General features: G+C 34.4%; 1 protein-coding gene across 1 annotated transcript in view; it reads left to right on the plus strand.

Moving 5' to 3' along the window:
* Nucleotides 1–812: 812 nt before the first annotated feature.
* LOC121735240 overlaps nucleotides 813–27,520 on the plus strand; it is a 70,593-nt gene continuing 43,885 nt past the window's right edge. Inside the window, exon 1 of the mRNA XM_042126031.1 lies at nucleotides 813–1,030. The gene's annotated coding sequence lies outside the window, so the exon portion shown is untranslated. The remainder of the gene's footprint in view (nucleotides 1,031–27,520) is intronic.

Below are 27,520 nucleotides of genomic sequence, written 5' to 3' on the forward strand. Positions count from 1 at the left end.
GGGGGTTTCGGAGTTGGTTTAAGAACTGAAAGCATATGCTACTATGCAAGTTATATTCATCATCATCATTATCACTACCACCAGTCACCACACCATGAATTATACAGGGTGCAATTAAACCTTCCTGCCAAATTTTGATATATTGATCCTTGTTAAAAATAAAAATACATGTATTTTTTCTTTTATAAATAAATAAATAAATAAATTCTTTATTGAGAGCTTCTAAGGCCCAAATTGTTAATAACAAATATCTTAAAAAGTAGTCTGTACAAAAAAATAGTCTGTACAAAAACCAGCTTATTAAATATGACTAAAAAGAGTGAAATTATTATTTTTAACAAAAAATTTAAACCGACTTCCAGGGTAAAAACAATAATAATTTACTTAAATGAACAAAAAAGTGTTAAATAATTCTTACTCTTTAATGTGCCTAATGCATAACTCTCCTAAACCTCAACTATTTCTATGTACACAACTGTAACTAAAAATAATAATTGTCGGTCGCGATTGGCCGCGGTAAAGATCGGAACGGCGTCTTTAGTAAATTTTATGTCCACAGTTTGTCTATAATTTCGCATTTCTACTGGTGGCCGTGCTAGGGCTACAGGTATCCAATCAAGGTAGATAAACATTATAAGGTACTTTATTCTGACTATTCAATAGCCTTAATAACAACTTGCCCTAAAATAAGAGCGAAGGAAATTGTCCTGTCTGAAACCTTTGAGTCGTTTTCCTTGCCGGTCTCCTTCGAAATAATTCGCAAAGGCTCTACCGACTACGTAACACTCGCTGGTCTCAGTCGACCTCGGAGTACTGAGGAGAGTGGTCGCTTTGCCTCCGCCATCTTAGCTAATCGCGCCAATAGTAAAAAAAAATAAGTTGTTGTGGTTAAAAAAAAAAAAGAAAAAAATTGCTGGTTGGTTTTTTTAAGACAGGATTATTGTGCCCCCGATTTTCTTGTGCAAAACTATTGGAGCAGGTAGTGTTGTGTTTGTTTTCCTGATTTGCGGATTTTGCTTTCATTTGCACGGTAAGCTTCAATCCTTTCTTGAATATTTTAAAAGTGTTTGTGGTAATTTATATCATATTCCTAGACTCAATACAAATTTATAGGTGTGCCTACGGTTTCATTATCATAATTAATTTATTGTTATCTGTAATACCTATCTCGCGTGGGTGATTTAAATTGAAATTGTCAAGGTACATTAAATTTTAAAACTATTATAGTAGTCAGGGGTAGAAACAAGATAATATAATATTGTGTGTAGTGGTTTGGCTCGCTCTTGCATAATTTTGATATGAAATAGGTTGGTAGCAAAGTTTGCTTTATAATATTTCATTGCAAAAATCTGAAAAATATTTCAACACACAAAAAATCGAATAATTGCAATTTTAATTAAGTCGTTGATTGACCGCTAAAATATTTAGCATCTTAAAAATAATTTTAAGATCATCCTATTTACCTAAATTTAATGTAAACAGCAAACCTGATCTTAAGTGGTCGTTAAATCATTACAGATGTGAGTCATAATATAATTACGTACTTTAAGTAATATTTTTTATTGTCTAAAGTTTAGATTTTAAACAATGTTGTTGAACTCGGGTTCACACGGCTCAGACTAAGTGTTCTTATTTTATATGGATGTAAATATTATGTACGAATCAATTATTTAATCTATATTAAACGTCTCCAATATTTTGGATAGCAACAAGAAAACAAAAAACGTCTATCCACTAGCACTTTTGATAGGCTAACGACAAATCTTGGGGCACGGCAGTGCCCCCGTCAAGTCGAAAACAATGCCGTCGCGTAGGTACCATCCTTTACATAATAAATAATCGATCAAGAACGTTTTTAAGTAAAAGATAAACACCTGTCAAATATCCTTATCAAAATATGGGAATAAGTTCAGTTGTTCACTCAGTTTTAAGAATGTAAGTAGAATCCTTATAATGTAGAGCTTCATTTACTGGTTAGTGGTTACCCTAACAATTTCACAGTCACCGAAGTTAGCAATACATTTGCAAACATTGCGGATTCTAATAAGCAATACCCAACTTTTTATGACTATTAGCCAATATGTCTGTGAATCACTTCATCTTTAATTTAAGTTTTGTAAAGTTTAAATTTGCGTTCCGCTGAACGCAAATTTAAACTTTACAAAACTGCAAGGCTATAAAATATTTTGTAAGAGCTCATAATGTAAACGGGTACGGTACTATCCAGAATAGATTTTAATCTATTTCATTGTGATTTACATCATTAATATTGGTAGCAACAATAAAACTAATTTAACGGATGTTATCAGTTTATTTGTATTTTATTGCCTTCCGAATTTCCGGCTACAATGTACAGCTACCGTATTGTACTAATGTTATACAATTAATGATTTACAATATTATACAATACTGATAATATTTATCAAAAATAATCAATAAAACCGTTATCGTTTATTCTAATGTCCAGCTGTGTTTGCTAGACGTTTGACAAAAATATTAGGTAGGTTATGTAGGTAACATACTTCCATTCGCGTTTTGATGATGCTTGCAACTCCGTTGCGCCGAAGTTCACTTACGGTATCGCGTGGAAACCATTTTTCGGGATAAACAGTATCCTATGTCCTTTCCTGCCATACCAAATTTCAGCAAAATCGGTTCAGCCGTTTGGGCGTGAACATACCTACAGATAGACAGACACAGTTTCGCATTTATAATATTGGGCATTTATAATATTGGTATGAATAAAATGTAACTTTAAGTACTTAAGTAAAGTAGTAAGAAATAAGAATACGTAACCATATGTAAGTATAAGGATTCAAGATTGATATTCTCAAAATTATTTCTACAAAAGATACAAAAGATCTCAAAATTATTCCAGCTATTTGCAACGCCTTCTCCAGCATGCTTAGCTTAACAATAAACAACATTAGAAACGGGAAAAAATGGACATACTTACTGACAGATTTTAGTAACAAAATGGCGTTTATTTTGTCTGTCACTTTCATCTATTCTTCCGTAGAAAGAAACCGTTTCTATGGTGACGATGCTAAGCCTGCTGGTTGTATTTTATCGCATTGTTTTAACCAAGTGCTTATTTTGTTCGCCAGAAATCGATATGGTCTGAATATAGGCTCTGTAATTGTTTAGTAACATGGCAACTTCTTGGAAGTTTGCCAATCTACAATCGCATAATCGCATTCCCGGTACGTTGTACGGGCCTTGTATTTGGCTCTGTATCAAACTCTGATGTTTAAACGGTAAAAACATATTTTTTTTATGACGGACACACAATAAAGTAAAAAAGCAGCTTAAAAATAAACATGTATTTTGTACAAAGGTACAGCTTATTCCAAAAATGGGCTGTCCCTAAAAGACCTTATCTCTACAAAAGATACCTACTTAATAAATATCTGAAATTGAATAAGCTAGAAATGTAAGATGATGTCTAGATACTTATACAATGTTTGTCTTGTTTGTTAACACTTAAGCAAACTACTAAACACTTTTCTAAATACAATATAGGACAAAGAAAAACTGTAGGTACTACATAGTTTAAATTTAGTTTGTTATTCTATGTCTCTATGGATTTCCGCAAAGTAACGCCTGATTCCATTAACTACTACATAGTTAATTATAAGTAAATCGTCTGTTTAGTGTTTTCGTAGTGTAAATCTCTTTATTAGTCCAATAGTAAGCAATAAGTACTGTATTTATTTGCTACGCATAGGCATGTTGCGTCGTTTTTATTATTTTTCTGTTGTTCATACCTAAAGTCGCTTGTTGTTTACGAAAAACATGATGCTTCAAGAACGTTTAACACAATCTTCTAGAATCTACTTTGTTCGTACAAAATAATTAATATTTTGTGTAAGCTGAATATCGTCCAAAAACGGTATAATTTTTTGAATTTATTGGGTTATAATTTATAAAGGCAGGTAGGAGACTATCTTTGACTCCGAAAATAAAAAAAACTAAACAAGCCTTTGCCCAGCAGTAGGACAGTAACTCTTAAAAACATGTTTAAATATTATTAAAATAATAAAGTACTTAGAACTTCCATGAGAGTCTAATCTAAGCTACGATCTCAACGTCTCTCTTATAACTGTCAACGTAATGACGACATAAACGCGCACGCATCTCTACGTGATTATAATATTTTGATCCTTTATCACATAATATTTTCTTGTTTTTTTAAGTTTTTTTTTTTTAATATTAAATAAGTATTACATTATTAAGTATTAGACTCATGAAGTCGAAAAATTGTAATACAAGTTTATCTGATTTAATTTAAGGAGTTTGATCAAACTTTTAACGTATTTAGTGAGCATACCTACGTAGTGTTCCAAATTATTTCCAAATCATAATCAAAGTCACTTGGGCTCTATTTTCTTGCTTTTTTATTATTTAGATAAAGTATTGATATACTACATAAAAAAAACATGTTGATATGAGTTACGACCTACGATAAGTACGACCCACTCGTTTAATATTAACGAGGACTTTCTTGCCTGGATACCTTGTTGAAATTAAAACTCTATTGTCCACCCGCTGTCGTGTGTAACAAGCCTTCAGTCCATTCACAGCTATTTTACCTCCGACAGGAGCTTATTTCACCGCCATAAAGATCACATTTACAAAAACTTCGAAGCATAGCTGACAATGTTGCACGGTATGGATACCATAAATTGGTAATATAGTTTATTGCCTCACGCCGTAAGGTAGCAATGATCTATGATTTATTCATGACTAAACTGGATATCGATTTCTAGTTCTGTTATAAAAGCCACAATATTTAAATATAAAGTATTAATTATGAGATGACGTAAGGTATGATTCGTCGTCGACCTACGCGCCGCCTTCGTTTATCACCTTACTCGTGAAATAAAAACTGTAGATGGTATTTTATACCTGACAAGTGAATGATTTCATTAATACACTTACTGGTGTGAAAAACTGATAAAGTGATAAGAGGAATAATGCTTTAATATTATTTTATTAATGACAATCAAATGAAAAATGTTACAAAAAGAGTGAGGATTTAGAGAACGTTAACAGATTCGCTAGAGGTTTTCTACAAATTTCTCAATAAATTCAGTAGGTAAATTATATTAAATACCTACTCTAATTCTTAAAAAAATATTTTATCTAGTCTTTCCAGAATGTTCTTGATGACAAACTGCGTCGTTAAAAATAAAAAGCATATTAAATACGGTAAACATTATGGCACGCGCTCACAGAGTGACATGAATTTTGCTACCACAACATGAAACAGTTTTTTATAGAAATATCGTAATTAAAAAAACATTAAATATTAAATAATTATTTAAATTAACAGAAGAGTATGGCCAATACTTATATCTAAGGGTCAATTCAGACCGCAACGCGACGCGTAGATGCATTTCTAAATTTGTACCGAATTGACAGATTTGCATGACGTCACGCAATTGAAGTCTGTCAAATCAGTACAAAAGAAATACAGCTACGCGACGCGTTGCGGTCTGAATTGCCCTTAATACCTATCGTTGATTATTGCTAATAATAATCAATATGCGAAAATATTGAAGAAGTTAACTTGAACAAAGCATGAAATACAATGCAGGCAACCTATATTTAAATGTCAATGTCAAAGTGGCATTTCATAATAAACGCAATCACTTCCTATAATAAGTGCATTTCATTATTAATAATTATATTTGCTTATTATATATCACTTATTTTACTAAGAAGTCTGCTTATCGAATTTATTATTACTTCCAGTTCCACTTATATCCTTGTTCCGTAAAAACTATACATCATATTTTGCTACAGCAATGCAATAGGCTTTTGGCAGAATTGACTGTCGTATTGCTGTCGAGAGTAACAAAAACAATCGGATTATAAGGATTTTTTGAGCTATTCGATCGGGTGAAAGTGGGAATTGATTATTTCGTTAATGCTTCAAATTTCAATGTGTAGAGATAAGGCACCTACAACAGTTGATATATTATATATATCTTTCGACAGCAATGCAACAGGCTTTTAACAGCATAGACAGAAAAAATAACAGACAAAATGCAGACTATCAGGATTTTTTGAGGTATTCGATCGGGTGAAAGTAAGTATTGGTTATTTCGTTAAGGCTTCAATATGTAGAGATAAGGCACCTGCAACAGTTGATATATATCTATCTTTCGACAGCAATGCAACAGGCTTTTGACAGCATAGATAGAAAAATAACAGACAAAATGCAGACTATCAGGATTTTTTGAGGTATTCGATCGGGTGAAAGTAAGTATGTATTGGTTATTTCGTTAAGGCTTCAATGTTCTAGAGATAAGGCACCTGCAACAGTTGATATATATCTATCTTTTGACAGCAATGCAACAGGCTTTTAACAGGATAGACAGAAAAAATAACAGACAAAATGCAGACTATCAGGATTTTTTGAGGTATTCGATCGGGTGAAAGTAAGTATGTATTGGTTATTTCGTTAAGGCTTCAATGTTCTAGAAATAAGGCACCTGCAACAGTATATATCTTTCGACAGCAATGCAACAGGCTTTTAACAGCATAGACAGAAAAAATAATAGACAAAATGCAGACTATCAGGATTTTTGAGGTATTCGATCGGGCGAAAGTAAGTATTGGTTATTTCGTTAAGGCTATGTAGAGATAAGGCACCTGCAACAGTTGATATATTATATATATCTTTCGACAGCAATTCAACAGGTTTTTGACAGCATAGATAGAAAAATAACAGACAAAATGCAGACTATCAGGATTTTTTGAGGTATTCGATCGGGTGAAAGTAAGTATTGGTTATTTCGTTAAGGCTTCAATATGTAGAGATAAGGCACCTGCAACAGTTGATATATATCTATCTTTCGACAGCAATGCAACAGGCTTTTGACAGCATAGATAGAAAAATAACAGACAAAATGCAGACTATCAGGATTTTTTGAGGTATTCGATCGGGTGAAAGTAAGTATGTATTGGTTATTTCGTTAAGGCTTCAATGTTCTAGAGATAAGGCACCTGCAACAGTTGATATATTATATATATCTTTCGACAGCAATTCAACAGGTTTTTGACAGCATAGATAGAAAAATAACAGACAAAATGCAGACTATCAGGATTTTTTGAGGTATTCGATCGGGTGAAAGTAAGTATTGGTTATTTTGTTAAGGCTATGTAGTGATAAGGCACCTGCAACAGTTGATATATTATATATATATCTTTCGACAGCAATTCAACAGGTTTTTGACAGCATAGATAGAAAAATAACAGACAAAATGCAGACTATCAGGATTTTTTGAGGTATTCGATCGGGTGAAAGTAAGTATTGATTATTTCGTTAGGCTTCAATATGTAGAGATAAGGCACCTGCAGGCTGCAGCAATCGAAGGTCGTGTGTCGAAACTCGTTCCACATTCGCCGCTAATTGCGTGGAACGGGCCGCTTTTGGAAATGTCTCCATAACCGTTTTCCCTACGCCTAGCGCCCAAATAGCACGACCTTATGTCTAATCGCTGCGACAGAAATGGTAACATACTCCATTAGCGCTGTGCTTGTAGCCTAGATTCGTTTCGAAGAAAAAATGTTTTTTTTTTTTATAATAGTTATGTCCAATAATACTGAAGTCATATTTTTCATTTACATAGCTGCCTAACGATATTATCGCTAGGTGATACGAAATGTAACGTATTTATTATAAGACGTTGAATTAGGTAAACATTGCTCAGTGAAAATTTTTCTTTAGTCACGACAATATCATTGAACCAATTAAAATGTTTGGTATAGAGATAAGAATATCGGAAAAAGGATTATCATAGTTTTGTGTCACGAATATGTACAGTGACAGACGAATTTCATTTATTTCTACAGTATGTAACGATGTTGTGGGTCAGCAAAAGTCAGATATATAAACAGTTTTTGAAGATATCCCTTTATAACTTGACTCCATTTATCACTGGTGACCGCGCTATAGGAGTTATAACTAAGTATAATAATAACTCTCGCGGCGGTTTTGACGTAAGGCTGGTTTTTCGCTGAGATTTCGTAATATCTTAATGAATGCCCATGCCGACCTTCGTTATTCTATATAATTAAGCTACCTATTGCTATCATCTGAGACCGTTAAAAATTCTGATACCAAAGAATAACATCCGTAGTTTGGGTGCTACGCGTTTATATCTATGTCTATCTCTGTAATATCTCCTCATCTTGATCGGACAGTTTATAAGACATAGGGTGGTTCGAATAACGATAAAGTGTACTACCAAGCGTATAAAAAAATCTTCGTACACATTTCGTGACGAATAGTAAATTGTATTACTTGAAATAAATAATAATTTTTCAAATATATGGTTAACAAGAAGATTATATGGAGTAAGAAAGTTCTCAGAATAAGTAACTTGGGTTAATCACAGTTAGGTTAAAAACGTGACGAGTCGTTTAAATGGTAAATCATGGGTGTTCTGTGATAACAGTTCACCTTGCATAAAACTCATGCAATCTGTTACATCATTTTAAGTCGTACTCATCTAAAATGTTACATGAGTTTTGAGAACTTAGATGCTGAATTCTATACAACAGAAGAATCAGAATATTAAGTAAAATAAGGAACTATTAAGTATTTTTTTTGAGTGATATCATAAAATAAGGTCGTGCTGTGTTCCTTAATTTCTAGTGCTTTCTTTGTCAATGTTGCCATCGTTTTGTTAAATTACCTTTGCCTTTCTTTCGTTATGAGGCAGTCAAATGTCCTCAAATATTAGCAAACTTGGACATAATACTTTCAAGTTTCAAGTGAACTAACCTGAACAGTGAACATCCAAAACAATAGTTCAAAGTGGGCCATTAAGAAGTAGGTGACTTTGGGCTTAATGAGCTGGTAATTCAAAGGATAATGGGATTGGGAAACGTCACGACGAGCGACGTGTTTGTTTTCGCAGAATGGAACTCGTGATGTCAATACATGCAGACGGCTGACAAATTGAAAGGAATCTTCCTTGCGTAAGATGTGTACTCTTATTTGGTAATTTAGAAAAGAAGCCGTGACTCCTCGGTTTCTGGGTTTCGTGCCTAAAATGGATAAAGCGCTTTGTAGTCAGATAGAAAATAATTTTCATACTTATAGGTAAGTCCACATGATAAAAAATATTTTATAAGTACCTAGGTAGGTACCTATTTTTGTTTCCATATGAAAGGGTTAAATTATTATGTTTGCAATATATTTTTTTTAACTGAAAAAGACATTGTATAGAACTCATATTAGCGTAAAATTAAGTTATTTTTCATATTTAATTGTTAAATATTTTCTGTATGGAAAGCGAAGGTTCCGAATTCCAGTAGCACCTACATGTCTGCTTGAGGAAGTAACAAAAAACAATTGAAATTAGCATGTCCATATTATGATTATAATTAAATTATAATACGGTACTACCTATTGTCTTTTGTTTATTCATTGTCGAGGTGTTTCCTTGGTGCATGCGAATTGTAACACATCATTAATATTTCTAATAAACAATTTCATGTCTTGTAATAATTTCATATGAAGTCTAAAAGATATACGTAGACCGTACAATCCATACTAATATTATAAATGCGAAAGTATCTCTGTCTGTCTGTCTGTCTTGCTTTCACGCCAAAACTACTGAACCGATTGCAATGAAATTTTGTATACAGTTATTCTAGAGTCTGAGAAAGGACATAGGCTACATTTTGATGTGGGAAAATATCTTATTTCCATGAAAATTTCGATGAAAATGAATTCGGATTGCGCGTGGCCAGCGCTCATCCCGGGGGTCCTGGGTTCGAGTCCCGCAGGCGGAACAAAAAGTTTTCAATGTTCCTGGGTCTTGGATGTGTATTAAAATAAAATTTCAAAAATCTTAAACATATTTTATGTATAATATTATAAAAAATCCAGAAATATATCGATGGAATGAACATTTTAGTTCTAATACGATTCAACAGATGGCGTTTTATTTTTTACTTTATTGTAACACTAGCTGTTGCCCGCGACTTCGTCCGCGTGGACTTTAGTTTATAGCGCGCGGTGTCAACAAAATTTGTGTCAAATTTAAAAACTTTTTAAAACCCTGGTAAGTGGTACCCCTCTTAGGGCCGCGCTACACCGGAATGGCAGCGCTGAAAGTGCTCGCCTCGCCGCTGCCATTCCGGTGTAGCGCGGCCCTTAATTAATCAAAATACCCAAAAACAGCTGTGCAGTGTGCACATAATCTATACTAATATTATAAATGCGAAAGTATCTCTGTCTGTCTGTCTGTCTGTCAGTCTCGCTTTCACGCCAAACGCCAAAAGTATCTCTGTATGTCTGTCTGTCTGTCTGTCAGTCTCGCTTTCACGCCAAACGCCAAAACTACCGAACCGATTGTAATGAAATTTTGTATACAGATAGTCTAAAGCCTGAGAAAGGACATAGGCTACTTTTTTACTGGAAAAAAGGGTTGTAAGGGGGTGAAAATGCGTAAATTTGTTCAAATTAAGTTAGTTCCAACAATTCATAATAGATGGCGCCGTGCGTCTTCTACATCACGCTGACGCTTGCTCAAAAGTCTTTCTATAAGACGTGGTATCATCTTACATTTAAGTTTCGATTTTTTTCGATTGTTATATCTATTCTACGGTATTAAATAAGTCAGTACTTTATCTGTGCAGTGACGTAACCTTAAATCTATCAATGATAAATAGTTTATGGGTAAAGTTGTGTAATTGGAGGGCTAAATAAGCTTTAAAATTTGGCATAAAATATAAAGTTTAATATAAAAAAATTAAATACTTATTGTGTGCACACTGCACAGCTGTATTGATTTAAGGGGTACCAGGTTTTTTTTATAAAAGCTTTTGACACCAATTTTGTTGACATCGCGCGCTATAAACTGAAGTCCACGCGGACGAAGTCGCGGGCAACAGCTAGTGTACAATAAAGATGTAGAGCTTTTTTTCATTGATAGAGGTGGAGTTGCAAAGTTATTTAACAGGCATGGAGAGTAACATTAGAAAGTCTTAAGAAGCCCAAGTTTTCATGATGATTTAATATATTATTATATTTGAGGTGCGTGAAGTCGACTGGATTAGAGTTATTGAAACATTAGGTGGCATATCTTTCCGTTGCGGCGGTTTACAGCAATGCGTTGCTGTAAACTGTTGTTGGTTGCTCTAGGGCAACGACTCAACCTTTTTTACCGGGCCACAAACATTTAGGCGTTGTTCATAATAATCGATTCACGCGGGCCACTGACAAAGTCTCGGAACGGCCGCAGGTTGTATAGCTGCTCTAGGGTTAAACTTCAAACACTATGGAAATAAATGTGGCTATATTATAGACTTAATAGTCAGTTGTAATTTGTACGTGTACACCACACGACGTAAACCCCGAGCCGTGATTGGTCCAACATGTCACCTTGAGACTTGACACGTGCCCAGATGTTTTTGCACTGTTTTTATCGTGTACATGTACAAGTATTTACATGATTTTCAAGTTACTTTATCGTTACCTTTAGTTAGCTTTCCGAATAATCATGTTTGTTTAATAAATTACGTTATCTTTAATTGTATTTGTTTAGCCTTCAGAATAACCGACTAAATGTCGATATTTTATTGAATCGAAAATCGAAACGAAGAATTTGCTTATGTACGGTATTTCTATAATGTCAAAGCGAAACTGGTAAAGATATAGCAATTGCAGTAAGTAACAACTTTTTTAAATATTTCTGAGTCAAAGTGATTGTATTTAGTCTAATATTTTTAACCGACTTCCAAAAAGGAGGAGGTTATATGTTCGGCTGTTTTTACTAGAAAACATTGAACATAATCATATTATAAATGCAGTTTACTCTATGTGAAATACGGTCTGCATAATATAATGTTTAATGTTTATATTTCCGCTAGCTCTAACTCAAACGTTACTAAAATTGCTCAAACCTCTTTTTTTTCTAGATTCTAGAATAATATTTAAAAGTGTGTTAATGCTTTGTCAAGTCTATCTAGTGAGTAAGACATGAAGCATAGGAATGCTATAACCGAGTAAAATATACTACTGCATTCGTAAGCGACAATTATTGTTCTACTTAAACATTATATTACTTGCCAATGCGGTGGGCGCAAGGAGACATGACGTCAGTACGAGCACCTACATCAATTAATATTTTTCCGCGATCAAAGGATTGTGAAAAAGATGATAAGTATTCAAAAATATTCTGTGGGTTTAGCTGTGGGAGGGACCTTCGGAAAACAGGTGAACTTGGAGTAGCTTGCTCATGATCTTCCATATTAAGCTAACAATTACTACATGAGGTCAAGAGTGCACTCTTTGTGGGAGTGAATGAAATATTTTATAAGAAGTGGGGAAATATTAAAAAAGCATCATCAGGCGACAGGCGGGTATAATATACTTAATATCATTTAATATCATCATCGTTAGTTATGTCTGATTGTCTATAATTTTTACCGTCAGAGAATTAACTGTCCTTCTGATTTAGCTTTATCAAACTGTAACTTATAATATAGGTACCTGTCAGAAGCTTAAGAGGATTGAAAGATAATTAATATATCAGTTTTATTCTCAAGCTATCCTACTTCTGATCGCATAATGTCTTGCAAGATAGCTGCTTGAGAACTAAGATTCAAGAAACGAAAATTCTCTTAAAAACTTGGGTAGGTACTTACCGACAGTATTCTTTGCTATTTGTTGGTCTTCACTCTCATTGTACAAGGATGCTTAGTATTATTAATTTAGAACCTAAACTTCCTGTAACATCACCCATCTGAACAGTCACGAGTCTCTGGAGTGGTCTTGATTACCTAATGACTTCCCGGGCGGTGGTATGCATAATACATCTGTAATTACATCGTGAGTTAATTAATGATTGTCCGATGATTAATCATTATTTCTATGTACGGCTGATGAAGCTGATGTTTTGCAATTGAAATTGTACCTTTGAGTAACAAAATTTGGGTCTGAAAACAAAACCTAGACCTACTGGCATCAATATTTGGAAGGGGATAAAATGAAGCTGAGGCGTCATAACTATATGTGGTATCTACTATCTTAAGATAGTAGATACCTCATAGTTATGTCGCTTCAGTGGTCCGATAAATAGGTAGCTTACAATGATGAGTTCGAATTTCAAGATTGATCAGGAAAAACAGGTGGATCCAACTAATAGTCTGATAATAAAGATGATCCATGCATCGGATAGTATCCATACTTCCATACTAATATTATAAATGCGAAAGTGTGTCTGTCTGTCTATCCGTCTGTCTGTCTGTCTGTTACCTCTTCACGTCCAAACCGCTTAACCGATTTGGCTGAAATTTGTCATGGAAATACTTTGAGTCCCGGGAAAGGACATAGGATACTTTTTGTCCCAGCAAAATTCACGGTTCCCGCGCGATAAACGAGTTTTGGCGCAACGGAGTTGCGGGCGTCATCTAGTGTATAATATTTTAAGAAAGTTAGCATCATCATCTCTAGTCCCGCATATCGGTGCCGACAGCTGCCGTCCCACCACTACTTGAGTAAAGGACGAAAGAGTTTCTGCATTTACAATTTAACCAGCTTCTGTCACCGAAATCGATGTGAGAGGCATTATTAATATGCTTGTACTTGTTTGACATATTGGTAATTATTACTCATGATGACTGGTTTTCTACATGAAAAACTTCTACACAAGAATCAATTTATTTTAAGAGTATGACTTAATACCTACAAATGTATGCGTATAATATGCAAAACATTATGTTTAATTAATTTGATAAGTCAAACACGTCACAAGTGAGTTTTTGCTCACATTTTATGGTTGGTATCCGTTAAATTGTTAAAGCGAATCTGACTTAATTGTTCTTTGCATTCAGTAATTTGTATCAGCTAATATAATTACAATTTATGTATGAAATATGAATTAATAAAATTAATTGAACCATCGCTAAAATAGAATCAAATCAAGCATTAGAGGAATGAACTATTTTATACTCATTCTCTATTTCCGAGGTTTCTTGGCAGATTTATCTATTCAATAGATTTTTTGACCGTCTAATATCAAACCAATAATCAAATTCACAACACTGTTAATAAGATAAACCTTAGAAACAGTTGTAGCAGACAAAACTTCGCCCAATCCTTAATTACGCTAATCAAGTTTCTGAGATACAAACTCGTTCGGAAGATCTTCCTCTGGGGCTACTAACTATACGAATTATAATAATCGTATAGATTAATATAGCTGGTATAGTATCAATTAAGTTAATATAATGGATACAGTAACTATTACGTTAGATTATAACAATCGTTTCTACATTTTTTGCGCATCTACAAAAAGGTTCGTCGTTTTCGTTGTCGCACTGCACATAATAATAGTGCACAAAAACTGTCAAGTCGCCTCGACCTTGCTGCGGTTCTGACAGTCACGAAGTCCACTCTGCGCCTAAAAGCTCCTGACAAGGTCACTGCGGACACTGTCAACGCGCCCGGCTCCGACATGTTAATATTAGATAATTCGCGTCATCGCACCTTATTACTAACGATAATCCTTAGACAATAAAGAGCAAAAACAATAGAGTGCTAAGCACGATATAAATATACTGTAGATCCATCATAGGAGGAATGTTTGTAAACATTTTCTAACATAAAAACATTTACTAAAAAATGTTGTCAATTGTTACATTTTGTTAGGAACTGTTACATGTTATAAGTGCTCCTACATTGCCGTTGCCACATAGAAAATGTTTACTAACATTTTATAACATTTAAATCTGGTATTGGCTCGCAGTTTGGCTTGCGTTCTATACGTCTACACGAAAATGGAAGAAGATGATTCCAATGAGCAATTGGAATAGCTTTCATATTTTTGGTTAGAAAATAAATTTTTTGTTTAGAAAAAAAGTGCTCTTATTGGAGGCGCCAAACGCTAAGAGCAGATACATACGATGTGTGAATACGGGTTTCTGCTCCCGTACTCCGCGTAGACTATCGCTAATAACGTCGGAGGCGTTCCTCGACTCACCGCATACCCCGCTGTCACGCCGTTTATAAAAGGTTAACAAACAAAAGTTAACACATGTTTTATTTTGTTGTAATTTGTTAACTTTGGTTTCCTATATTTTATAACATGAAAACTTTTTTAACATTTTTTAACATTTGTGATTAAAATATGTTTGCTAACAAATGTTTAATGCTTACTAAATATTTTCTAGCACCATAATTATTGTCACTGTGTTGACTGTTGAGTGAATATTATTCCAAAGAGTGCTGAGTTCATCTACTGTATATTTATTGCCTTTGCGATGGTTGTAGTGATTATATAAGAATATCAGAATGAAAATCATTCAAGTCTTTATCGCTATTATAATGACAGTGAAGTTTCTGTCTCCTTAGCTTTACAAAAAATATTGGAAACTAGCTGTCCCGGTGAACTTCGTGTCACTTTAAAACCTTCCCTGGACTTCTACGAATATTTTAAGACTAAAATCAGCCCAATCCGTTCAGCCGTTTTCAAGTTTTAGCGCGACTAACTTAAATCCATTTTTATATATAAGAAGATGGTTGTTACCATCTTGCAGTTTTGCCGTTATATTTCTTAAATAGGGTCTAATCTAACAACTATACAAGTACGTGTTATGAAACTTGTATGATGTACGTAATAATCACAATTTAATTTCAAATATTATAGTGTTTTGTATTATTACAGTCAGAAACATCTGCTAAGTGCTAAGTAATAGATTTTAAAAGACGTTGCCATTTAGTTATGTAAAAATAATATTAAACAGTAAGACATTTTGATCCTAGTCCTGGAATCACTTTCACGCACACATAAGCGTCATTTCGTACAACTTTAAAGTGCAGAACATGATCTTATTCGGGCTGAATTGTTTGTTCGAACTTCGAAGGAACACGACTCAGTACTGTTGCTGCCGCTTTTCTGTCGAATTCCTTATTTTCGTGGGAGCAGCCACACGGAATGTGAATAATAAGAATATCTATGGGACGCTTCACAGCACGTCAGTTTGGTTCGTGCTAGGTACCAGGTACCATAGGACCAGTCAACGGAAATATTACATTTAATACTTTGATACTCTTAACTCTATACATGAAGTAAATCAAGATGTTTATTGTATAAATTAAGATGTTTATTATACTACATAATATATACACATATCTAATACTCTCGGTATATTGACGCCTTCGTGGTTCAGTTGGGCACTATAAAATTACTCCTGCGTACCTGGTCTGGTTTCAATGAAACCGGCCACCGTCACCGAAACCGGTGTGGGAGTTATTATTATTATTATTACTCTCGGTATGTAACAAAAGAAAAGCGATGTCGCAGCTCACAAGTCCGAACGACCTTGCATGTGTGGTTTTCCTTTATCGGTGTTCTCAGGTGACGAGTGAATAACACACATTCTTGAGTATTTACTGTAACACCAACACACAAAGACATACCATCATACATAACTGTATTTATCATAAAATTACCGATCTATTTTTGGTTAAATAACAATTAAGATGCTTGATATTAAATCAAAATTTAAGTACTTCAATTAATGAGCTTGATGCTGAAAGATGGTGCGACATTATGGATCTCATATTAAAACAGATGTAGGTAAAGCGTTTGTTAGAATTATTTTCCTAACGTACTTTCGTTAAACCCTGATGTCGATGTACCATCAAAGAAATTGATTCATAGGTAGTCGAAGGACCTACTTTCTACATTCTATACAGTCATCTGTCGACTGAGTTTTAAACACGCGACCAAAATAAATAGGACCGCCATCTGCCTTCTCTGATAGTACTTAAATCATAATAAAATATGATATTTCACAAATGTCGCTTTGTTCACTATAAAACAAGTAAACGAAGTATAAGCAATGAAGAAATCATATAACAGATGGTCTGGTGGATCACTGATGAAAAGTGAACAGGAAGGATACAAGTAGGTAATGCAATTAAAGATCAAGAGAATAACCCGAGAAATATCAACCTTTGACCTCTACAGTGTGTAACAAAAATAAGTGATAATACTTTAGGGTGTGTACGTGTTTCTTATAGAGAGTTCACTGTGAAAGTAGCAGCGTTAAAAGACGAATTTTTTTTTCACTTTTGTATGGGCAAGGGCCCGAGCGTTTCCCCATACAAAAGTGAAAAAAAATTTTGGTCTTTCAGCGCTGCTACTTTCACAGTGAACTCTCTCTCGTACACACCCTAAAGTATTATCACTTATTTTTGTTACACACTGTATAAAGTCTATAAGATATACTTAATATTAAGGCTAGCAAAGTTATGATAAACCATACTAATATTATAAATGCGATTGTGGTTCTGTCGGTCTGTCCTTTACCTCTTCACGCCCAAACCGCTGAACCGATTTTGCTGAAATTTGGTATGGAGATACTTAGAGTCGACACATACTAGCATACTGTTTATCTCGGAAAAATGTACGGCTCCCGCGCGATTAACGCATTTTGGCGCAATGGAGTTGCGGGCGTCATCTGGACTCTAGTAGTTATTTATTAATGGCAACGTTCAAAATAAGCCGTTTATCGCCACAACCGAAACTAGCGCGAGACTCGAAACTAAATGAACTTTACGACGAAAAAATACTACTATTTCGTATTAGGCTACGAATAATAAAAACTATTATTCGTTGAAAATACATAATACAAGCCGTGTTCTATAGCTGCGTAATACTACATAAGTTACCCATCGTTATGAAATAATTATTTAAAACAAAATGTAACTAGACTGTGGAACATGAGGCGAACGGCAAAGACATTTCTGCAAGTGCGTGCCCGGCCTTGCGCTACTAAATACAAATTACAATCAATTAAAATGAAAACTTGAGTGTACACTATTAAAACTTATTTTATTAAGCCGGCGTTTGAAGGTTCACTTCGAATGTTTTCAAATGAGATGCAGGGCGGATCTATGGTAGAGCGACTAACGTTTTAGGTTGAGGGTCTTAATCATAACATAAAACAACAATATTAATGTAATTAATGATTGTTTAGGGTTTAGAGTCCCTAAAATCAAAGGCTATGATTGCGTTTGGCAGCTTTTTGTGCCTGAAATCATGATAAGGGTACTTCGATCAAATATTTCTGTACGGGTAGCATGTGAACAGAGAGCCATCATACATTAAGAGCTCTAGGTAGAGCTGATGAACTTGGTATTATAAATGCGAAAGTGTATGTCTGTATGTCTGTTATCTCTTCACGCCTAATCCGCCGAACCGACTTTGCTGAAATTTGGTATGGAGATTTACTTCGAGCCCCGGGAAAGGATATAGGATACTAGTTTCCGCTCGATAAACGAATCTGGCGCAACGGAGTCGCAGGCGTCATGTAGTTTGAAATAAAAGGCAGCGTTTAAAATAAGCGGTTTAACACCACGACCGAAACTAGCGCGAGACTCAACAGCCTTGGGCCGGCGAATGTAAATTACAAGTAAACAATATCGCTCTGAGCCTCCAAAACAAAATAAATAGAGCACTATTTTGACGTGGACTGGCCGAGCCTATAAAGATAGATAAATTTATTCCGATAAGTTCTTATTCCCTTATCTACTCGTTTGGTTGTCGAGTCGATTCTATTAACTCGCAAATCCATACTAATATTATAAATGCGAAAGTGTGTCTGTCTGTCTGTCTGTTACCTCTTCACGCCCAAACCGCTGAACAAATTTTGCCGAAATTTGGCATGCAGATATCTTGAGTCCCGGGAAAGGACATAGGATACTTTTTGTCCTGGAAAAATGTAAGGTTCCCGCGCGATAAACGAGTTTTGGCGCAACGTCATCTAGTCATATTATATTAGGTTATGACCTAATGAGAGATGTTACTTAATTTTCTAACTAAACGCCATTTTTAGGGAGCCAATTTAAGATGACGCCTTGGTATTGTTTTCTAAGAGAAGTCGGCCCGGCCTGTCATAGAAAACAAATGATCTAAAACATATCCGAAACGATTTTTACTTTAACGTAGCGACACCTTAATTTTTAAGGACTGCCAACAATTGGGTGTCTTCTTGTAGCATATTTTATTTCTTTGATAACATCACTCTGTTTTAGGGACAAATATTTTAAACCTGTATACAATTTGCTTCTCACTTTAAAATCTACACATTTAAATAAATAAATAATAAATAAAATAATTTATTTCCAATGTGAATAACATTTCGTCAACGAGTAAAATATGAGGCCATACTACATGTTATAAGATGTATAATGACTATGATGCGTGATTAACATAACATAGAACAAGAAACCTTTGACTCGAAGCTGAGTGCCAGCGATGATTGAACGAAGTCATCAACAAGTGACATCCGATTCGAATTAGTGATTTGTGGTACATGTATGATATAGTGATGGTGTATTGGTGGTTAATGTAAAAGTGAACACTCTACCTATAACATTTTATATTGTGAATCGAAGACGTGAGAGGATGAAGTGGGTAACTAATATTTTATAACATAAGAGCAATTACATTTCCTTCATCCACAGTTTCCAATTGTTATTGATAAAAGATGAAAAAAAATAATTAACTTCGCACCTTTGAGGCTTACATTTTTTTTATTTTTTTAAGAAGAGAATGTTTTGAATAAAAAAAAACATGGTCCTCACACCACGTTTGTAAGCCGCAAATTATAAAATTAACCTTTAACCGGAGACAAGCTATCGAGAAGTACGGGCCAAGTTAACTTTTGTGTGCCAGCGGCTATTAAAAGATTGATTGATGAAATGATTTAAGATTTCACCAAAAGAAAACGTTTGTCGAAGAGATTCTTGATTGGTGCTTCTGAAAGACTCATGGCGGTTGGCGAAAACACTGTTTCAGTGCGTCACGGATGCGGACGCGGACGTAGAATTGGATATTTACTGTCCATTGAGTGCGACGCGGATGTCAATACATCCGCAAAGAACGAACCGCGCCCATGATGCTTCGCACTGAAACGCACAAACGTTTCAGTTTCTAAGGTTTTTTAAAGAGTTTACGTCTAGTCACTAACGTTGTTAATTGCTTGACTTTTTAACGTCGCGTTAGATAATATCAATATCGTAATATCCGGCTAAAAACAATACCCTTAAAAACCGAACGTCAGTAAATGGTAATATGTTAACTATAATTTTTTACCCTCCAGACAAATTAGCAGTTATCCAACTTAAAAGTTAAATCTGCATATAACAGAGTAAGGACGAATTCTTTAGTTTGTTTTTTTATAAAATAAATCAGTTAAAAGGCCAACTGCAGAATTAGTTTATAGACTGGTTTCCGATAACCAGGAAGTTAAACGATGCGATCGCCTTTTACGAAGTTACATAAATATTACTGATTGACGATAATTTATCACATCTATTCGTTTTGCAACTAAGGGTATAGAAATAGATTACATCGTTATGTTATAAAAATATGTTTATTAGTTTGCATAACATACGGTCTACTCCATTTATGGTTTATTGTGCGAGCCAGAATCACTTGTTGCAAATGTTATTCGCATTGTTGAGTCAACGTAGATAGTACCTATTTAATATAAAGGTTACCATGGGAATGACATATTCAGTGTGTAAAAAAGTCCCATAAATAAAATAGTAGAAAATAATTACTGGACCGTTTGGACGCAAGGCTACCTATAACTTCTCGTTACAAAATGTATGATTCCTTTAGCATATTATTATGTTATTTCTATCATTCGCTCTTGCTTAACATTATTACAGCTTGCTGGCTTTTTTAAAACACTTGTCCTTATTCTCTCGGTACTGGGTGTGCTATAAGTTAAACAAGCTGTTGATAAGCGATATCGTCATTCGTCAGAACCACAAACCTATTGCGATCGTGCTTCGTGAAATGGCAAACACGATGCCTATTTCGTTCGCCAAGTCTCACCGACGAAAACTTTGAACGTATATTTTTGTAGCCGCTGTAGAACTTCGTGCCGAAACATTCTGCGACGAAGCGATATATCATCATCATCATAATATTAATACGCGAACGAAAAACTTTGTAACCCTTTTTACGAAAAATGGGGGAACGTAGGTGCATGAAATTTTGCACAGTTATAGTTTATATGGTGAAGGAGTGCATCGAACTAATATTATTTTGAAATTATGCTTTTATCATACATTTTTTTAACAAATAAAACATTACACACACTACAACACACATACATGAGAAATGACAGATTTTTGAGTGGCAAGCCTATACATACGAATTATACTCTTTTATTTATGGTTGAAGTCTGTTGACAACAAATTGACAAATTGAAAATGGATTATAGTTTTTTTTATTGAATCTAAGATACCTACTATTAGACAATGCTTACACGGCCAGTCTGAGATCAGCTAAGTCCCAGAGACAAGAGTTGAAAAAAAATGATAAAGTCAATATTTTTTACAAAATATAGGTAGTTATCATAAACTTATAATATGTAGTTATAGTCCTAATATCGTTGAAAGTAAGTTCGAATTTCGACCATTGGGCGATCTCTAGTTTATATAATAACGATAGGAATCCTCGGTGCTGACAAGTTGTACCTACTAAATTTCAATTCAATTCAGATCCACATTTATTTTTTTGCAATAATTGTAACTTGTAACTGTACAGAATGATTTTACAAAGCGTAATTACTAATTAGTACTCACTTAAAAATTAAAATAAAATAAAACAATTTATCGCCCTAAATACTAATTAGTCTTTACTAAAATAGAAATAAATTAGGTTAGTAAATTACAATTACCTAGTACTAATTACGTGTGACGCTGTAATGTTACATTTAAAATAAAGCCTTCGTGATAATATCGACACTCCAAAATCACGCGAAGTTCAAGGTGGAGTTACTAAATATATTGTAATGGCATTGTATGGTTGATAATGATGTTTGTTATTAATAAATACATGGGACCTTAGAAATATATCAGAAAAATCAGTAGCATAGGATAGTGAGTGTAATTTTTTTGTTAAAAATATATTATTTTGCATAAACTCCAATTTTTGGAAGTAACCACAGCAAGGTTGCTGTTTTGCGCAATTTCTAGCGTTGCTACTATTTCATGTATTATTACATTTTATTTTATGTTAGTAAAGAATTAAGAAATTAATGATTTCTTTTAGAACTCTTTAGATTCCCTAAAACAGAAAAAATAGAGCAATTATTCTTGTTCATCTGGTAAATTGACTAGTAAATTAGGTTACCTAGGTGCACGCGTTGCTTTATTATAGTAGACCTATTATAATTATGGACATAAAAATTATTGTTATTTAAAACATGTTTAATAGATAGTTATAAACTTTATAACAATTAATAATATGTGTTTATAGTTTACATAATAAGAATATTAGTTAAAAACAACCTTCGATGCATGATATAGAGTCGAAATTATTCATTGTCCGAACCTGTCAACTGTACCGCTTATGGCCAAGGCGAGCCGGCCGTAGAATGTATTATTGAATTAGACGAGCTTATTATACTTGAACGAGACAATTAGCTCTTAATTATAAACTAGCTTGTATTTAAACAATCAAAGTATGGTTTATCACTAAATGTATTGTAATATTGTAAATTACATTCATTAAAGTTACTCAATTCATAGTATAAGTTTAATCGATCATCTTAAAAGGGCTACAAAGAGCAAGGTAGAAATCCAAAACCATATAATATTACCTCCCACGAATTTGATAAAAACAAAAAAGCTGAACCTTTTCTGGAAATGTATTTCCCTAACAGGGAAGTTTGTACTTTTTCGTACAGGCAATACTCGCCGACGCGGACAACCATTGGTAGAGGTGGGCTGATCGTGCCCGTAACTATGTCTAAGCGAGGAGTGGAGCACCATGGGGATTAAGTGGGTAGATCCTCGAAGAGTCCCTCATACCCACGTCGCTGTCCCCAATCCGCCGGGGATGCGCAAAGCATTTCCCCATGTAAAAAAAAGATTTACTCGCCACTACACTTACTGATACAAAGAACACCCTAGACGTCACAAATTTAACTTAAAAGTAATTTACTTAATACAGTTAAATAGCTAAAAGATGCAAACTGTTCATCTTTGCTATTAAAATTATTTGTTCCCCATAAACAATGGCGTAATGTCCTGAGGTTAGCAGTTATTGCAATATAGCGATAATGCAGGAATGTACTAACATTACTTGCAACCCCAACTATTAAATTCTATAGCGATTTGCCGTATAATAAGAAAATTTACTGCAATATTGTGTTGCTGTGGTTAGTAATTTCCATTGTTTATTTACTAAACAACGCAGGGTTATCCAACCTTTTTTCGTGGAGCCGCCTTCAATTATAAATACCACTTTTATGCCTCATTCCTGTGGCAATAGGAAATATAACGCAAACTTCGGAGCAAAGGGCGCTACAATCACATACAGAGAATAATCTGCTATCTGACTAATGTCCGACATGTTGCATAAGTTGCTACTCGTATCAATATTAACAGAAACGTTGTCAAACATAATATAACAAAACTTTTTATTTACTGCCTACCTACCTACCTACCTACTGGTGCTGCCTTAAGCGAGGAAACATTGCAGTGCATCCTTCTAAATGTTCCGTTTTTTTAATACACTACACTTCGTTTATTACGTTTTTCTTGAAAGATTCGAATGGTTAAGAATCATTGGTGACACCAATGTTTAAAAAAAGCGATATGTACGCTTTTTTTAAACTTTGTTTATGTTTCTGAAATAAGACACACTTAAGAATCTTGTATATTTAGAATCAAAAGTAAAAATGTTTGTTTTTTGTTTGGTGCTAATTATACACACAGCGGTGGTTATGATTGCGATTATAAAGAAATCAGCGGGATATTTCCACGTTCAAATCATTGCTGATTGCTGTTTAGCGATACAAAAACACATCAAACTTGGTCAAAAGTTTTTTGGCTCTTATACCTGAGATGTACCTTAAGGTCAATTCAGACCGTAACACGACGCGTAGATGCATTTCTAAAATTCTAAAGTTGCAAATCTGTCAAATCCATACATATATACGAAAAAAATGCATATCTACGCGTCGGCCGTCGCGTCGCGGTCTGAATTGACCTTTTTGCATAATATCATCTAAAAAGCATACTAGTTTCGTCGTTTATATGTTTTAATTCTAGTAAAAAACAAAATATACAATGTGCAAAGATATCAACAACAGGATACATACAGCACCGACATAATATAATTATAGCCCGGGTTCCGTAGAACTATTTTTTTTATTAGTATCAAGCTAATTTTTTGTGAGTAGCTCCATTTTGATGAGACGAACAACAATTTTGCGAAAAATCTTGAAAGTGGTAGCTAACAGATATCTCTGTCTGTCTAACAGATATCAAAGTATTGTATCCTTTCTATCGAAAGGATTCAATACTTTGATTTGATGGTCCTAAAATATGGATTGTTCTATTTGTAGGATAATGTTACTCTTAAATTATGTAACTATTGGCCTACCAATATACAAAAAATCTGCTGTTAGGGTTCCGTTTTCGGGTTCTGTAATCAACAAAACCTGGTTGACTACGGAACCCTTAAACGGAACCCTAACCAGCTGATTTTTTGAGGTTTTACAGAAAAAAAAAAATGGTCCCAACTAATCCCGAAGCGGGGCCAATGCTATATTATATTATAATGTATGTTGATTCCTAAGCAGATAGCGGACCTAAGTAATTTGGTCACGTTAAGTCAAACCCATCCGACCGATCACAGCTAACACTTAATTGACATAAGCCGACCACATGACGTAGGTCCGTCAACTGCCTAGGAATCAATTTCCTCGATGGTACATACATATTTTACAATACACACATTATGCCAATAAGTTACTTATTTTTTTTTTGAAAAGTCAAGCAAAGTTTAACTCTCGGACTTGTCTCGGACCCATACTTATGTATATATCGAGCTTCATGAGTCATGAGTAAAATTTTGCATAGCTCTATAATTATCATATTGCTCAGAAGTCAGATATAAAGTTATGGACTTATGAAAGTCATAACTTCATTACTTAGCAGTCTACAGAATTATGACGCAATTAAATATTAAGTTGCATTGGACTTTCAGGATTAAGCCATAAAATTCAATTCATAATAAACAAAACGAATTGACTTATCAAGTTGCCTGGAAAGGCGCCATAAAGTTGACCGGGGCCTTTTCGTTACTGACAATTTATTACAGAATAAGTTCTTATACTTGAGATTATTTCAATGCAATTATAGGCTGAAGGGGGCTTTATTTGCATTTAAAATTATTACGTAAAATATAATACACTAGTGAACGATAAACCTTGATAAATAACATCTTAATCTAACGCTGTTAGCGTTTCGTTTATATAATAATAATTATTTAAATCATTTTTTTCATTATTGGTATATTATAAATATTGTTTTCAAAAAACTTAATCTAGATAAAATTAATAAAAATATTTTGGTAGCATTATTGAAGCTGAGCTTAATAATTACGCTTAATTCCTTAAAAAATCAACGAGCGAACATAGTTCCTCCTCTTGTTTTGGAAGTCGGTTAAAATGAGATGAAAACACCCGGAAAGAAATTCCTTGCCCAATAAACCTTAATCGACTTAACCTTATTAGTTATTACTTATTACACAACGAACCTTTTTGTAACCAATTTGAACTTCATTATAGCAGGTCGTTCTATAAAATGAAGATTTAAATTTAAAAATTGATGTTTAATGTTGTATTGCGGAAGTTAGTGAAACGTGTATATTTATGACGATCATTTGTTGATTTGTTGCGTTAATTTGTTACTTAACAGACCTAGTTACCACAGCTTAAAAATGTGTGTTCGTTGGTTTTAGGTGAACCCTCATATGCGCCCCCACGCGCCCGAACGCGCGGTTCGGCGGCAGCAGAGCGACATTGCTTGTGGTCTCGCGGTGTAGCGGCCAAAACGCGCGGACGCATAATATAAATTTATCCTACCTAGAACTTACCTGTCAAATTAAGATAGAATAAAACATTTGATTTATTTATCAGTCTGCCTAGCATGCGCAATGCGCATAACGAGAAAATTTTGTCTATACGTTTTCTCTATGTTTGATGGTTTGTCTCTTCGTCTCCATTGACCCTAACATGACATACATTTTTTCTCGTGTAGTAGATGTGTCGTCAAAATTAGAGATAAATGTGTTTTTTTTTAATCTGTGCTATTTTTGTCTACGAACCCCAATGAATATTTCTACGTCATAGACGAACCTTAACGTGACAATTGACAACACATTTTTATCGAGTTTTGTCGAGACTTTGACATTATGTCGATTTCGACAATACAAGTTCTACACTCGCGAGTGAGATACCTCGTTGTACGCACAGACTGATATTCGATACTTACATTAATTTTGTATTGCTTTAGTTCGTCGCCACTTGAGCAAGTCGTCTATTTCGTTTCTACGCAAATCATAATAATAATATTATTAGGCATTTCTTTCTAGTCCTCCCGTTAGTAGCATTGTCCTTAGCGCTTCGTGTCATTTCCATAACCTGCTCTGATGGTCTCCGTAGAGTTTTAATCGGCTATTATGAAACCTTCATTTATTAAACTATGATTCTTCTCTCAAGGTGAATCAATAATAAACCAACATTTAAAAAACCCGTCTGCTGTTGGTTCCTACAATTTTCGTCACATTATAATAATAATAGCTCCCACACCGGTTTTAGTGACGGTGGCCGGTTTCATTGAAACCCGGCCAGCTACGCAGGAGTAATTTTATAGTGATCAAGTGTGTGCGCAGTACACAAGAGCACTCTCTATTCCTTTACTCTCATAACCCAGTGGGACGGAAGACCGACACGACCGGCGAGAGATCAGGCGCAGGACCGACTTTTGTTTAAACATCATGACATGACATGCCCATCCGACGCATGGATCACCTTACTTGTCAGACAATCAGCTGATCAGCCTGCACTGTCCTAACCAAACTTGGAAATAACATGTTTCCAACGCGGGAATCGAACCCACGACCTCCGAGTCAAGAGCGGAGAGCCGCACTATATACCACTAGACCACGGAGGCTTTGATGCATTATATTAAGACGTATCGCAGCCTATTCGTTTCTTAGGGGGATATTAGATTATCATATATATTGGATCCGAGATCATGAGTCAATGATATTGGATAATGTAATATAGACATATGATTCATTTATTCCTTGATCATAGATTTTTGACATTTGCTGAGAGATTGGATCCAATACGGTCATAGAAATAGGTGTTGCCAGTTATTTAATATAAAAAAGAGTTTTTAATTTCTTGTTCGTTAATATTATGTTTCAAATAATGTAATGTAATTATTTTTCTAATTATATACTTGGATAATCTTGCTGAAATAACAAAAAACAAGCCATATTAAAAATGACGATGTATTTTGACAAATCGAATTCTCTGAGATCTAGTAACCCTGACGTCAATACCTGTCAGCGTTAGCGCTCTCCATTGGCTATTGAAACCACATATGACATAAAATAGGATCAATGAAATATGATAATGTAATATACAGATATGATCAAATGAT

This window comes from Aricia agestis, chromosome 1, assembly GCF_905147365.1.
Source record: "Aricia agestis chromosome 1, ilAriAges1.1, whole genome shotgun sequence".
Classification (NCBI taxonomy): Eukaryota; Metazoa; Arthropoda; class Insecta; order Lepidoptera; family Lycaenidae; genus Aricia; species Aricia agestis.